This window comes from Triticum dicoccoides, chromosome 7A, assembly GCF_002162155.2.
Source record: "Triticum dicoccoides isolate Atlit2015 ecotype Zavitan chromosome 7A, WEW_v2.0, whole genome shotgun sequence".
NCBI classification, from domain to species: domain Eukaryota; kingdom Viridiplantae; phylum Streptophyta; class Magnoliopsida; order Poales; family Poaceae; genus Triticum; species Triticum dicoccoides.
The window spans coordinates 478,722,051-478,737,898 of NC_041392.1; the positions used below are offsets into that span (position 1 = coordinate 478,722,051).

At 52.6% G+C, this 15,848-nt stretch overlaps 1 pseudogene; it reads right to left on the reverse strand.

The window, feature by feature from the left end:
- Nucleotides 1-14,877: 14,877 nt before the first annotated feature.
- Nucleotides 14,878-15,220, reverse strand: LOC119328182 (annotated as a pseudogene).
- Nucleotides 15,221-15,848: the final 628 nt, after the last annotated feature.

Consider the following 15,848-nt stretch of genomic DNA (forward strand, 5'->3'; position numbering starts at 1 on the left):
CCGCACCCCCCCCCCTTGCTCCTTTATATACGGGGGCAGGGGGCACCCCATAGACACAACAACTGATCGTTTGATCTTTTAGCCGTGTGCGGTGCCCCCCTCCACCATAGTCCACCTCGATATTACTGTAGCGGTGCTTAGGCAAAGCCCTGCGTCGGTAGAACATCAACATCGTCACCACGCCGTCGTGCTGACGAAACTCTCCCTCAACACTCGGCTGGATCGGAGTTCGAGGGACGTCATCGGGCTGAACGTGTGCTGAACTCGGAGGTGTCGTACGTTCGGTACTTGATCGGTCGGATCGTGAAGACGTACGACTACATCAACCGCGTTGTGCTAACGCTTCCGCTTTCGGTCTACGAGGGTACGTGGACAACACTCTCCCCTCTCCTTGCTATGCATCACCATGATCTTGCGTGTGCGTAGGAAAAATTTTGAAATTACTATGTTCCCCAACATGTTCATCACGCATGTACTCGATGAGTTGGCAGCATCGACCATCATGGCTGAAGTCGTGGATGTTCCAGAAAAGGGCCCGCATCTAAACTGCGATCGGGGGGCTACTTGACCCCAGGACACGAAATGCGCTTAGCGCGCGGAGAGCAGTTGTGCGAGAGCGGGTGCGCCCACGGATCACCTCGTCGGCCACTCGAGGAGCCCGAACCGCGGGAGTGGCGGTCGGTTCCTCGGGATGGCGAAGGAGGCGAGCCCGGGTTTCATCCAGCTAGCCATCTAAGATCTCGCGGGCCCTAATGGCCGCAATCTGCTCTAAGGGGGGACCAACTTCCCCCTGAAGATGATGGCCGAGTCAGTGGCCACCTTGGCGAGGTGGCCAAGAGGGACGGCCTCAAGCGCGGAAAAGGAACGGCTAGAAGAACTGGGAAGGGCGGGATCCACACCTGGCTCAAGGTTCCGGGTCGCCGCCCGAAGCTCAGTACGCTCGGTGATGGACGGAGCCAGAGAATCCGCCGGATGGGCCGCATCGAGGCGGGTGCTCCGGCGGGACGTAGTCACCGGCGTCGAGGAGGAGCGGGGCCGCCTGGCGTATGCCACAATCAGTGGGGGTGCATGGAGACCGCAGTGGTCACGACCACGACCACCGCCACGGACGGAGAGCCTGGAGAGGCGAGGAGGCCGTCGGAGGCCACCAGCGGGGGAAGCGGGGCGAGGAGCTCCAGGGTGTCGTCGGATGCGTCCCCCGCAGGTGGGAGGGTCGGAGAAAGCATGGAGAGGAGAGCACCTCCGTCGCCGCCCATGGGGACCGGGGAGGTCGGACCAGGGGGGACGGGGGCTCCAGGCCGACGGCGCGGAGCGAAGGGCGGAGACGGTGGATGGAGAGCGAGGCGACGAAGGCGGCACGACGAGCAGGCCCACATTGGAGATGTCACTGGCCGACTCCGACGGAGGAGGAGAGGGCGCGACCGGGGGGGCGGCCAGACGGAGAGCGACCGCGAGGTCAGCGGCCGACACCCTAGTGCTCCCAGCCCCAAAGCCGCCACGACCCGAAGATGGGTGGACGGGCTTGCGGGACGGGGAGCGGGAGTGCTTCGACAGGTCCTCATCATCCTCAGGGTCATCGAGGCAGGAGTGGCGGGACCGTCTGTGGTGGGAGTCATCGGCATCAGCTGGGCCGCCCCCTGGTGGCTATCATCGGAGTAGCGGGGACGGCCGATGTGGTTCGGGGGCTCAGGGCAGATCTTGAGGTCGTAATCGTCGTCGTTGAAGAAGACCCGAATCGTCGTGCGGAGCTTGGAGGAGTCCAGGCACTTCACCTTGACCCGGACCTCCTCCTCCTTGCGCAGAGAGAGCTCGTTGACCACCACCACCTTGCCCAGGATCTTGGACATACTACGAATGACAAGCTCAGACTAGGCCACATCTGGTAGGCCGGCGATGAGGAGCCAAGCAGTGTCCAGAACCGCCACGGCCTTGGGATCCCACCTCGGCTTGGAGATGTTCACCACTAGCCCGTTGAGAGCCAAGGTGATGTTGCCACTGCGGGGGCAGTATCCCATGCTCAGGGCGTCGGGGAAGATCACCGTGAAGGCGTTGGCAGAGGTGGATGTTACTTGCCAATCCCACTTGCACCTGCACAAGTGGTTGAGCTCGGCCTCGATCATCTCCGGGGTAGCGACGCCCTCACCCACAACAGACACAAGTGCCAGGAGCGAGGGGGAAGGGGGGACCTCCAGCACCTCGATGCCGTGGCCGTACATCATGATCTCCTCCGGGCGATCCGGGCAGAGAATCGCGGGGTGACCGAAGTCCTTGCAAAGGTAGCACCTTGGTGGGTTGGGGCAGGCCACCTGGAAGTGTCAGGTCAGGCCGCAATTGAAGCACAGCGGACCGTCCGAGGCGGAGTCGGTGACCGGAGGTGGAGCCGACGCGGCGGCGGTGGTGGCGGAGGCCGGGGGGCGAGGGGGACCCTTCTTCTTCTTGGCACACTGGCACCCCCGGTTCCCATTGCCTCCGTTGAAGGGAGGACGCAACTTGGTTGTGCGGGGGTTGATGGCGGCGAGCAGCCAAGGCGTTGGTGGCGATGGTGAGGGGCTACTAATGGGGAGGGGAGGGGGAACGGTCCCGACGGCGCGACGGGGAGGAGGACCGCCGCCGGGAAGATTGTCGGGCCTCCTCAGCCGGCGACCTGCCGTGGTCCCGCGAGTCCGCCCGAGGGGACGAGCGGCGCGTCGGGGAACGGGAGCGGCGGTCGTCGCGCACAGGAGACCGGCGGGCAAGGCAGGGGAGGAGCGGCGAGAATCGCGGACGGGGGACCGCCGGGCCGGGCGGGAGGAAAGTCGTTGCCGGAGATCGACCTCCCGCCGGGACCGTCAGGGGAGGACCTTGGGGGTCGCGGCGGTCATCCGCGCGGCGTTTGGGGCGGCCCGCGTCATCTCCCCATTCCCGGGGCATGGCCGGCGGGGGAGGAGGGGAGGTCGCGAGGGGACCAGGGGCGCCGGCAAGCAGAGGACAACGAGGTGCGGCGGGAGGCGCGTCGGGGTGGGGAGCAGGAGGCGCGGGGTTGGGAACGGGTTGACGGGGAAACCCTAGAGGAGGCCATATGGAGCGCCGGACCGGGCCAAAGCCCACAGAGGAGCGCGGCCCAGCGGCCGCGGGGGGCGAGACCGGCCCAGGGGACCGGCCCACAGAGCGGCCAAGACCCTCACCCCACTGGGCGGCCCGGTGGCCGAAGCACTCGGGATGGGCCCTAAGGCGCGGCCCGCGGGACAGCCCGCGACCAATGCGGCCCGGTACGACAGCCCCGGGGCGACCAAGCGAGGGGCAAGGGTTTCCCCGAGCGCCGCCGCAGTGGCCACCGGCGGGGCAGGACGGGGGCGGCGAAGCCAGGCCGGGGCACACTGGACTCCAGGAGGCGGAGGGACGGAGGCGCCGAACGCGGAGATGAAGGGACGGAAGGGGCAGCGCCGGAAGAGCACAGTCGAGAGCTCCAACGAAGTTGACGTCGATGGGCAGGCTGGAGCAGAGGAGGACGAAGCCGGGACAGCAGCTCTCTAGCAGGAACGCGCAGGGCCGCGGTCGGCGCGGCCAGCGACGCCTCATCCGCCAGCGCGGCGCCCCCGGCTACGAGACCCCGATCCCAAGGAGGCACCTTGCCCATCCACCGCCTGAGACGAGCTCAAAGGCCGGCGCCGGCGCCGGGTGGACCCGCGGGCGGCCGAACTCCCACCCCTGGGAGTAAGGCTACCGGCGGAGTCGAGTCGTGGCACCCGGGCAGGGGCCTTGGGAGGAACGCGGTCCCGGCAAATCACGGGGAGCCCCGCGGCGATGTCGTCAGCCTCGGCGAGGTCCGCCCAGACCACAGGCGACAGGGCGGCGGGGGGAGTCGGCGACGGGGCATGCGAGGGGGTCATCGGCGGGCGGGCTGCACACGAAGGAGGGGACCGAGGCGGAGGCGGCGGCGGAGCCGCCGGCTCGCCAGCAACGTCGCCAGAGCCTTCGGGCGCCATCTCCCCTTGGTTGTCTGCTTTCACTTCTCAGTTCAATTGTGTGGTTATGTCAGTATTCCTAATGTAGTTTATCTTCTGATGTATCATGTTCAGTTATTGTGTTGTTTCTGCATGCCTGTTTCTAAGACATTCATAAAAATTGTCTATTCACCATCCCCTCTAATTGATAAGTAGCACTTTCAATGTCTGACTAGATCACTTGTATCTGGTGGTACATTCCTGAGCTCTTCCCATACCGTCGCTCTGTGCTTGTCTTGTGTAGCTCCGTTGTCGGCCATCCAGATTGAAGATGCAGAGGAGCAGGTTCGAGAGGTCACGGCGGTGGCGGAGTAGATGACTACTGCGCTGGGGATTGCTATTGGGACCTTATTTGCTGGTGATCCGCGCCTGTCCTCCGACCTCGAGGTCGTCCTTGAGTTGCTTGGGGATTTCTCCAATCGGCTGGAGGACTGGGTCTACTCGACGGCCTTCGAGGGACCGCGTCAAGCTTTGGCCGGCGTCCGGGCTCACCACCCAAATACCAACCTCTAGTCGATTGTGAGGCCACCGACTGGAAGTATGAATCCACAGTTGTTCCTGCAAGAGGTTGTCAAGGAGGCTGAATAACTGCCGGGGTCTGTCCCCTGCAAGATATTATCAAAAGGCATCCCAAGGTGGGGAGCTCGTAGAGCTGGAAAAAAGCGAGCTCTGGATCGGTTCTCTGCATACGTTAAGACATGTCTGGACTCGAGCGACTAGATTAGGCTGTAAGCCTGCTGGCCTTTTGCCTTTGTTTTTGTTGAACGGCTGAAGGTCTATGTAGCACGAATGCAGCCCCCCTTACTTGTACTTTGCTGAGCTGGGGGGTCCGAAATACGATGCAGCCCCTGAGTCGCAAATAAGGAGATCTCTCGTACCATCCGCAAAGAGTTTTAGGGGATGTTCAGTACTTGGCTCATGTTGTATCTTTTGATCTGCTTTATATGAGGGTCCAGTGAGCACATTGGCCATGTACTTTGGTTGTTGCTTTTTATATATAAAAGCAGGGAGAAAGCTTGTTTCGAGAATAGTAGTGTCGTAATAAAAAGACATTATTCACATCCAGATTTGTCTTCTTTTTTTGTTTTTATATGTATAGGTTGAGTTTGGATTTGAAAATTTCGAGCATAATAAAAACATGTGGTGCGAACATCCACACCCAAAAATGGAATTTTTACAAATTTTGAAATTTGATTTTTGTAGCTCTGGATACTCTCACTAGGCTTCAATCTCGATCGCTCTCATAAATGTGCCGGCATCCCCATGGATCGACGACATTGCCATGTGTTCGCTTCCGTTCAGAGATTCAGTAGTCAGAAGCCGTTGCAAATTAAGGAAGGAAAGACATGCCGATAAAGATAAAAAAAATACATACCTTATTGAGCGCAGAAAGGACAGCACACATAGTCAGACCTTCCCTTCCGTTATTGATTGTGAGGCCTTTTGGTGGCATTTAAATTCGGGGACTCCAAATCGCACAGCTCGATCGGGCTAATCAAAAGTAGCAGAGCCTGGCCTGACATCGCCCAAGCAAGCTGAAACGAGGAACGAAAGACGCACCGCACCCAGCGTTACCTGGCTGTACTGAGAGAGTTGCTTTGCTGCATAGACAAACCATCATTTCTCCTTTCCAGGCTCCTGGAATTGGCAACATTTGCACCCGCCTTTCTTTCTTTCTACATATATCGCTAGGTGAAATCCATGGCTGCCTTTTTAATCGTACTACATGTTCCATGGACCATATGCATATGGTACTTGTCTTCTTTGGGGCTGTGTTCATTGAAAACCGGCCGAGGACCACCCTTCAATTCTTTCCATTTTATAGCATTCTTCAGGTTTGTTGGGCTGGAACATATCTTGCAAGTATAGGCCGAATGTTAACAGCTAAACAGCACCTTTTTTTTTTGGTACCAAAACTGGCCCATATCAAAACAACAATTATATCATTCCAATGCTAAAATGGAGTTTCACTTTGAAAACTCAAGCAAGCAGTTATTGCCACTTGGCGATTACCATACAACCTAGTGATTCCCTTTGGTGTGCATGGAATAGACAGCACACAAGAAATTCATATTACAGTTTCTGATGGTTCGATTAATTTAGAGAAGACCATGGCACTTCAGAAAATTTCAGTAAATTGGACCCCATGGCACCTCAAAATCGGTGTCTTTCTGCTCTCACGTCTCCTAAGATGCATGGGATATTTGATCACTACAATTGTTACTGCTATAGATAAACTCACAAATTGAAAACTTTAAATCTATGTATATCTTTTGTTTAACCAATGCAAGTTCTCACTCCAATGATGTCATGGAATATAAACGTAAAGCCAAGCAAAGATGTAAACATAATGCAAGAGAACAAAAACTGAATTAGGACTCTGATTTCCAACTGCACTAGGATGGCTCCTGAGGTCGAATGGTCAGAGCATCTCGGGATGACGATCCATCTCCTTCTCAACCGTTTGGGTTCTAATCGGCATGCCATCAGCACTGATGAACAGAATGTCCGGTAACTGATGTATTCGCTGTATGTACATGTCCCTTTTTCAGAAGGGTCAGCTAGCCTACAATATTATTGGTCTTGCTACTTCTTTCTATCCTATACATTCCTTCAAGAGCATGCCTTCAACATTATATAGTTACAACTCATAAGATATGTAAGTAAAGATTATCCCAGCTTTGCGCACTCAAAGAAAATGATTGTTTACTACAAGAGTGACTTGCAATAACTATGTTAGTAACTTGATATATTCCGATCTTTGCAAACACTCCTAGTCATACTCCCAAAATTTATCAATGTTTCAAATATATCTTGTCTCGATGTCATTTGTCAAGAATAGAAGTGGTAAATGACATTCCTCTGGCTGCACTTCTTTCTCATTGTTATGGCGCTGCTAGAAGGAGGGCGCGAGAGGGCCGGCCGGGGGCCTTTTTGCCCACGGCCGGGCAAGAGAGAAGGGATTTCCTTCTTAATTCTTGCTTGATTAGATTGATACATCTCCTCTCTTTATATAAAGAGGTTTACTTGACTCCCAAGCAAGGCTTACTTGACCCCTAAGCAAGCGACTCTTATCTCTAATTAACCCTAAGACTAACGGGCCCATTAGGCCTATTACGTACTCTAACACTACACCCCACCTGGACATGCAGCTTGTCTTTAAGCTGCAGCCTAACCAACTTATAACCATGACTCGACGCAACCCAAACCTAACACCTAAAAACAAGCCTTTTACATCTCGGCTTGTTTTATTATTCTCAACCTGAAATGGACTGGGACGCTTAATTTTGGACCCCTTAACAAAAAGTGGACACCATCCGCACGTCGGACATGCACGTGTACAGCCATCTGGATCCCATGGACACCATATGGACAAAAGGAGTGCATGTGTAGGACCACCTGGAAGTGGTCGCAAGAGTGACCAGCAGAGGCGCCCTTGCGGCGCCCGGTGACGGAATGCAGTGGTGCTACGTGGTGCGTTGTTGTCGGTGACACCATGCCTTCTTCTTGCCGGACGGCTGTTGGTCTGCACCGCACAGGGAAGAGTGGGGGGCTTGCGATGGAGAATGACGAGGAGGGGTGCGCCCCCCCAACCGCCAATGTCGCAGACTTGGAGGTCGCTGCCCGTGGGGAAAACAGCATGCCCGCTGCCCGTGGGGGAAACCGCATGCCCAAGATCCTCGGCGCAGCGGATGAGATCGAGGTCCTTTGCGCGGCGAAGGGCAACTTGGAGGAGCGGCAGCTGCAGACCACGCATCTCCCGCACACGCCGACGCGCTAGGAGGCCGCGCGCAGTAGCCTGCAGCCTCACCGCCGCCGACACGTGGCGGGCGATCCAAGACGGAAGCGGTGACGGCGATGGCGGGGACTGGACTTGGTGGAGCGGGACTCCCGTCGGCGCGGTCGATGCGGGGCCGGAGCTAACCGGCGGTGGCTGCTGCAGCGGCTGCTGCGGCGGAGCGCCGGGCGCGGCGGAGGCCGGCAGTGGCCCGGCGAGCGTGGCGAAGGCCGCCTGGTGCGGCGGCTGCCACGGCAACCACGGCGGCGCGGGGGCGGCGATGGGCGCTGGAGGCGCGGCAGGAGCCGGCCCCGGCCACTACGGCCACTGCGGGGCGGAGGTGGGCGACAGCTGCAGCTGGGGCAGTAGCGTCCCAGCGAATGCCGCGGAGGCCCCTGGATGCGGCGAGTACCATGGCAGGGCCGACAGCCTGGCGGTGGCGGTCAGCAGCAGGGGCGGCGGCGGCCCGTAGGGGCTGGCTAGGTACAGCCGGATCCCCTGGACGGCTGTGACGAGGCCGTTGAGGACCCCGGTGATCTCCTCCGGGGTGTAGACGGCGGACGGTGGTGCGGTGGAGGGCGCCGACATCTGGGCGGTGGCGGCGCCGGAGGATGCGACCAGCGGCGCGGACGGGGAGGGCAGCGGCGCGGTGTAGATGGCCAGCGGCGCGGTGGTGACGGTCGGCAGCGGAAGCGGCGGGGTGGGAGGCGACGAAGACATGATCAGAACTAAGCTACCTGATACCAAATTGTTATGGCGCTGCTAGAAGGAGGGCGCGAGAGGGCCGGCCGGGGGCCTTTTTGCCCACGGCCGGGCAAGAGGGAAGGGATTTCCTTCTTAATTCTTGCTTGATTAGATTGATACATCTCCTCTCTTTATATAGGGAGGTTTACTTGACTCCCAAGCAAGGCTTACTTGACCCCTAAGCAAGCGACTCTTATCTCTAATTAACCCTAAGACTAACGGGCCCATTAGGCCCATTACGTACTCTAACACTCATATATTGTCTCAATGTCATTCGTCAATAATAGAAGTTGTCTGAAATCTTTGTCAAAAAAAGAAGTTGTCTGAAATGACATTTCACTGGCTGCACTTCTGTTTTTTCATCTGACCTAATGCGCATTTTTTCAGTTCTGTTCTACCATATTAATGCCATGCTTTTTTCACACACGAATCAGGAGATCTCATTGAAGCAACCACGCATTAAACCAGGATAATCCGAAGAACCCCAAATAATTAAAAGAAAATTTATCATCAACTAAAGATTTCAGCAAATGTCTAGTTCACAACAAGATGTATGAAACTTATTCACACATTTTTAGTGATGGCCAGCAGTCATGTACATCACTTTTTAAGATGTTTGCATCAAACATCTGACACAAACTATCCAAATTTTACAAGGTAGTCATTCAGATCTAGTGTGCAATGTGTTCTATGTTAACTTCATGAGATTATTTAAGCATAGAACATTTCATATGCCTACGTATAGTAGCCACAAAATTTAGAAAAGAGCCTCTATCAGCCCATCGTATGGAGCAATTAGCTTTGAAAGTTAGTTAGCTTACAAGAGTCTGAGGACGATGATGTGCCCCTAGATATTGCCGCTGTTAGTTCCGTTGAGCCCAGTTATGAGGACCGGGCGACAGAGCCTAGTAAACCAAAGCGTAAGTGGAAACGGAAGATTTATCCCGATTCTACAGTTCGTAGGAGTGCTAGGATTCGGATTACTAAAAAAATTCATGACGAAATATGAAAGGAATCTTTTGGAATAGCAGAGGTCTGAAAGACTTGGCTAAAAGAAGGTTTCTTGCTGAGACTTTCTGGAACATCGGTTAGATTTTATTGCTCTATCGGAAACCGGTAGAGATAATTTTGCGCCTCAGTTTCTATCCTCTCTTGCGGGTGGTGTTGATTTCGATTGGCATTGCCTCCCTCCGCGAGGAAGATCGGGTGGTATCTTGCTGGGTGTAAGATGCGATTCGCTTGAAGTCCGAAGTGTAGTGATGGGCGACTTCGCGGTAAAGTTTCGAGTTAGGTCTAAAGTTGATGGTTTCAACTGGGCTTTGGTGGGGGTTTATGGTGCCGCACAGCCCGAGCTTAAACCGGAGTTTCTGGCGGACCTTGTTCGAATCTGTGGGTCCGAGCAGCTTCCAATTTTGGTCGGGGGTGATTTCAATATCATTAGGAGGAGAGAGGAGAAAAATAATGAAAACTTTGACGGCAGGTGGTCGTTTATGTTCAATACCATTATTGGAAGCTTGGATCTCAGGGAGATAGAGCTTTCTGGTAGAAAGTTTACCTGGGCTAATGCTTTGCCAAACCCGACATACGAAAAGCTTGATCGAGTTCTCGCGAGCGTGGAGTGGGAACAGAAATTCCCTCTTGTCACGGTGCAAGCTCTCTCGCGGGGAATATCCGATCACACATCCTTGTTCATGGACTCAGGGAAGCCGAACCACGTGGGAAACAAAACACCTTCTCATTCGAGATGGCCTAGTTTGAACGTGAGGGGTTCTTAGACCTGATTGCCAGGGTGTGATGGCCTGGCTTATTAGGGATGATAGACTACTCATATCAATAAGGAATTCCTTCTTTTCCGGTAGCCCATTCGGACAGAACTCCAAAGTTAAGCGTGCTCAGCTTGGAGTAGTGTCAGGATAGGTGACCGATCGGGAAGTTGCTCCCGGGTGCGCATGAGTGAGGACAAAGTGCGCAGAAAAGACTAGTATTGATCTATGGGGCCAGTTTAGATCCCATCAGGAGTAACGACCACCGGCGGGTGTGTCCGGGGCGTTACAAGTTGGTATCAGAGCCGACCCTCGCGGTTACACGGATGGTTGCAGACAGGTGCGCGGTCATGTTGTTCATGACGTTTGTGACCCGTCGTGGCACACGGCATGGCACATGTACCGGACTGGATGCACAGACGGTTGTGCCAAGAGGGAACGTTCCTGTGGCCCGACGAGGACGTCGGTTCCTCTGAGTGGGGGTGTATGTGATGGCCTGGCTTATTAGGGATGATAGACTACTCATATCAATAAGGAATTCCTTCTTTTCCGGTAGCCCATTCGGACAGAACTCCAAAGTTAAGCGTGCTCAACTTGGAGTAGTGTCAGGATGGGTGACCGACCGGGAAGTTGCTCCCGGGTGCGCATGAGTGAGGACAAAGTGCGCAGAAAAGACTAGTATTGATCTGTGGGGCCAGTCTAGATCCCACCAGGAGTAACGACCACCGGCGGGTGTGTCCGGGGCGTTACACAGAGAATGGGCTAAGGGTGTAGGAGGTAGGACGGCGGTCGAGCGTTGGCAGAATAAGATTAGGCATTTGAGAAGTTTCTTACGGAGTTGGGCTAAGCACCTCAGTGGGGTGTATAAGATTGAGAAGGAGAGGCTCCTTTCTCTTATACAGGCCTTGGACATAAAAGACGAATCCGCGATTTTGCTGCCAGCTGAGCTCCAGGTTAAAACTGAGGCGGAGAAGAGGTTGAAAGAACTTCTCCGCGAAGAAGAGTTGAAGTGGGCTTTGCGAGCTAAGGTCCGCAAAGTGGTCCAAGGGGACGCGAATACTCAATTCTTTCACTTGATTGCCAATGGTAAGCACAGAAAGAAGCGAATCTTTCAACTTGAACAAGATGAGGGCGGCGTTACACAGAGAATGGGCTAAGGGTGTAGGAGGTAGGACGGCGGTCGAGCGTTGGCAGAATAAGATTAGGCATTTGAGAAGTTTCTTACGGAGTTGGGCTAAGCACCTCAGTGGGGTGTATAAGATTGAGAAGGAGAGGCTCCTTTCTCTTATACAGGCCTTGGACATAAAAGACGAATCCGCGATTTTGCTGCCAGCTGAGCTCCAGGTTAAAACTGAGGCGGAGAAGAGGTTGAAAGAACTTCTCCGCGAAGAAGAGTTGAAGTGGGCTTTGCGAGCTAAGGTCCACAAAGTGGTCCAAGGGGACGCGAATACTCAATTCTTTCACTTGATTGCCAATGGTAAGCACAGAAAGAAGCGAATCTTTCAACTTGAACAAGATGAGGGCACTATTTTAGGACAGGATAATCTAAAAACATATATTACCGAGTTTTATAGGCGGTTATTTGGACCTCCGGAGGATAATTGTGTCTCCCTCGATGAGTCCAGGACTGGGGATGTGCCTGAATTATCTGCTGCCGATAATGATATCCTGGTTGCCCCGTTCTCAGAGAAGGAGGCGTTTGATGCTATTGCACAAATGAAAAACAATAAGGCTCCCGGACCGGATGGGTTCCCGGTAGAGTTCTATAAAAAGTGCTGGCACATTATTAAAGGGGATTTGTTACCTATGTTTCATGATCTGTTCTCTGGACAGCTTCAATTATTTCACTTGAATTTTGGAACTATCACATTGCTCCCTAAGAAAACGGATGCTGTGAGAATTGAGCAGTTCAGGCCAATCTGCCTCCTCAATGTTAGTTTCAAAATCTGCACCAAGGTCGGGACTAATAGGCTCACACAGATTGCGCATTCTGTGGTGCAACAATCCCAAACTGCTTTCATGTCGGTCCTTCATGAAACGCTCCATGAAATCCACTCCAAAAAATTATATGGAGTAATTTTTAAGGTGGATTTCGAGAAAGCGTACGATAAGGTCAAATGTCCATTCCTCCAACAGGCATTGCGTATGAAAGGTTTTGATGAAGCCTGGCGCCGACAGGTCGAATCATTTACGCAAAAAGGGAGTGTGGGAATTAAAGTGAATGACGATATAGGTCATTATTTCTAGATACATAAAGGCCTAAGACAAGGAGATCCGATGTCTCCTATCTTGTTTAAAATTGTGGTCGATATGTTAGCAATTTTGGTAGGAAGGGCTAAGGAGAATGGTCAAGTGGGTGGCTTGGTACCTCATCTTGTTGATGGAGGTGTATCCATCCTTCAGTACGCAGATGATACAATCATCTTTGTGGAGCATGACTTGGCCAAGGCGAGAAATATGAAGCTGTTGTTATGCCTATTTGAACAATTGACCGGGTTAAAGATTAACTTTCATAAGAGCGAGTTGTTTTGCTTTGGTAGAGCCAAAGACAAACAGGAGTCTTATAGGCAATTGTTTGGGTGCGAGTTGGGGATTTTACCCTTCTCCTACCTAGGTATTCCGATTCACCATCGTAAGCTGACAAACAGAGAATGGAAGTGCATCGAGGACCGATTTGAGAAGAAACTGAGTTGCTGGAAGGGTAAGCTCATGTCATATGGAGGCCGATTAATCTTGATAAATTTGGTGCTCACGAGTATGCCTATGTTCCTCTTATCGTTCTTTGAGGTCCCAGCTGGTGTTAGGAAAAGACTGGATTTCTATCGATCGCGTTTCTTTTGGCATGGTGGTGAACTTAAAAGAAAATACCGGCTTGCTAAATGGGATATCATCTGTCGACCGAAAGATCAAGGGGGTCTTGGTATTGAGAATCTTGAAGTTAAGAACAGATGCCTTCTTAGTAAGTGGTTGTGGAAGCTCTCATCCGGGACTGAGGCCATGTGGACGCAGATCCTTTGCAGCAAGTACCTCCAGACTAAAACATTGTCCCAGGTCACAGTCAGGCCGACTGACTCACCTTTCTGGAAAGGACTAATGAAAGTCAAACAATCAATGTTCAATAGGACGAGGTTTGTTATTGGAAACGGTGCTAGTACACGTTTCTGGGAGGATACTTGGCTTGGCGACTCACCCTTGGCCATTCAATATCCGTCTTTATATCGGATTGCTCAACGACGTGAGGTGTTCGTTGCAATGGTATTTCAATCTATCCCCCTTAATATTCAGTTTAGACGATCGCTAGCGGGCAATCGTTGGGAAGAATGGCTCCATCTAGTTAGGAGACTCATGGAGGTTCAATTTTCTGACCAACCCGATGAATTACGCTGGAAACTGACTAGGTCTGGAGTATTTACAGTTAAATCAATGTATATTGATGTTATTAATTCGAACTCCATTCCAACTTCCAAGAATGTCTGGGATGTCAAAGTTCCTTTGAAAATAAAAGTGTTTATGTGGTTTGTCCATAAACAAGTTATTTTAACAAAAGACAACTTGATAAAGCGTAATTGGACAGGACCTACTAGGTGTAGTTTTTGTGATCGGGATGAGACGATTAAGCCTCTTTCTTGGTTGCCCGTTTGCCAAAGTCCTTTGGCGGACGGTCCACATTGCTTTGAATATTACTCCACCGAATTCTGTCAACGCATTATTTGAGACATGGCTTAATGGGATTGAGCCTGACTTAGCAAGACATATTCGGGTTGGAGTTTGCGCTTTGCTGTGGACTATCTGGAATTGCATAAATGATTTGGTTTTTAACAGAACATCACGTATTCATTTTTTGCAGGTTATTTTCCGAGCCACGGCAGCGATCCGTTCGTGGTCGCTACTCACTCCGATGGAGGCCAGGGAGCATTTGGTTACTGGATCTATCCGTTGGGAGATGGTAGCTCGGCATATCTTCAACCGGTTTGGATGGCGGTCATGTAATAGGATAGGCAATTAGTTTACCTATCTATTTTTAGCCAGCCGGTTGTGGCGTCTTCTCTTGGCTAGTTTGTGTCTCTAGCCTTTTAGGCTCTGTGTGAGCTGTCTTTTCTTTTTTTAAGTTGGAGACTTTGAAACCTTGTTGGCACATTTTATTTTTTGGTTAATAAGATGGTTGTATGCATCACTCTGATGCAGAGGCCGGGGAGCCCCCCCCCCCCTCGAAGAAAAAAAAAGCTTACAAGTGTATAACCAGAAATAAGATGCATTTAAATCATGTTTAAACTTGCGGCGAAGACTCTGGAATTACATTCTCGTGTTTAAACTCGATTTCAGCAATTGCATTCTCCAACTTACAGCACTTTTGCATATCATAGTTCATGGCTTCAAGCAATTACACTAAAGAATTCAGAGTTCTATCTTGTAGAGTTTTCACGGCTGTGGGCACACATCAAGTGATTTGCTCCAACAGATGATCAAAGTACCAAACGGTAACACCAAAAACATTAACCATAGTCTCATGGAAGCAGGCCTTTGGGGGAGGCATTGCATCAAACAACGCACGCGCAAGCAGTCAAGACAATCAAGACATTTCTTCTCTTATGGGGAAGACGAGAGAAGAGCGAGAATCCATAGAGGAAGGAGCTTACCAGAATGAGTGGATGAGGCTACTGCGCGGTCGGCATCGGAGGATGGTGCGATACGACGAGCGGCGGCCTGGGCGCGCGGCGCAGCTCGTCGGCGTGCCTCCGCGCGTCGTACATCTCCTGGGTCTCAACGGCGACGAGGCGCTTGAAATGGGTAAGAATGCCGAGGAGGCGAGGAGGGGGCCGCGGTGAGGTGGTCGACGGTGCGGTGGCAGCGGCGGAGGCGCATGGCCTCGAGCGTGCGGCGGTGTAGGCGGCGCGTGCCGGGGAGGCCGCGGGCACGCGCGACTTGAACGCGTCGAACGCGCTACCGCTCATCGTTCTGATCTTCTCGAGTCCTCTCAAAGTTCGTGCGGTGGCCGGCGGGAAGGAAGACGATGCTGTTAGCTTTTTTTCCTAGGGGTACGATGTTTTTTCTTTTTTGAAACTCGGGTACGATGCTGTTAGCTGGGCCAAGCAGGCCGAAGACGTAATTAGTGATGTGCCACTGTGATGGGCTTGCCGCTTTGTTTTTCCTTTTTTATGAGCTCTGGCTTTTGCTCAAAAAAATGAGGTGGGGCTTGCCGCTTTTTTTACCTTTTTTGAGCTGGGGCTTGCCTCGTTTTTTAGCAAGCTGTCCGTGATTTTTTTTTAGTTGCTGTTCGCGATTTCGTGTCGAGACAAAACAAGTGATTCACCTAAAAAGATAAAGTGATGCGTACAAACATGACATGAGCCGAGCTGTCAAAAAAACATGACGCCAGCCGATTCTCAACCTGGATTTTGCATGGCCCTGGATTCAGATCGTTTCGTTTGTCTGATCAATTTGTGCCCCTTTTATTGTTCGACTAACTACTTTTTTTCTTCTGCCTCTGCATTATATTACTGCAAGAGATCATGAAACAGGCCAACTCATCGTGATATAGTTGAGCAACTTTACTGAGGATATGTAAAGTAGAAATGCGGG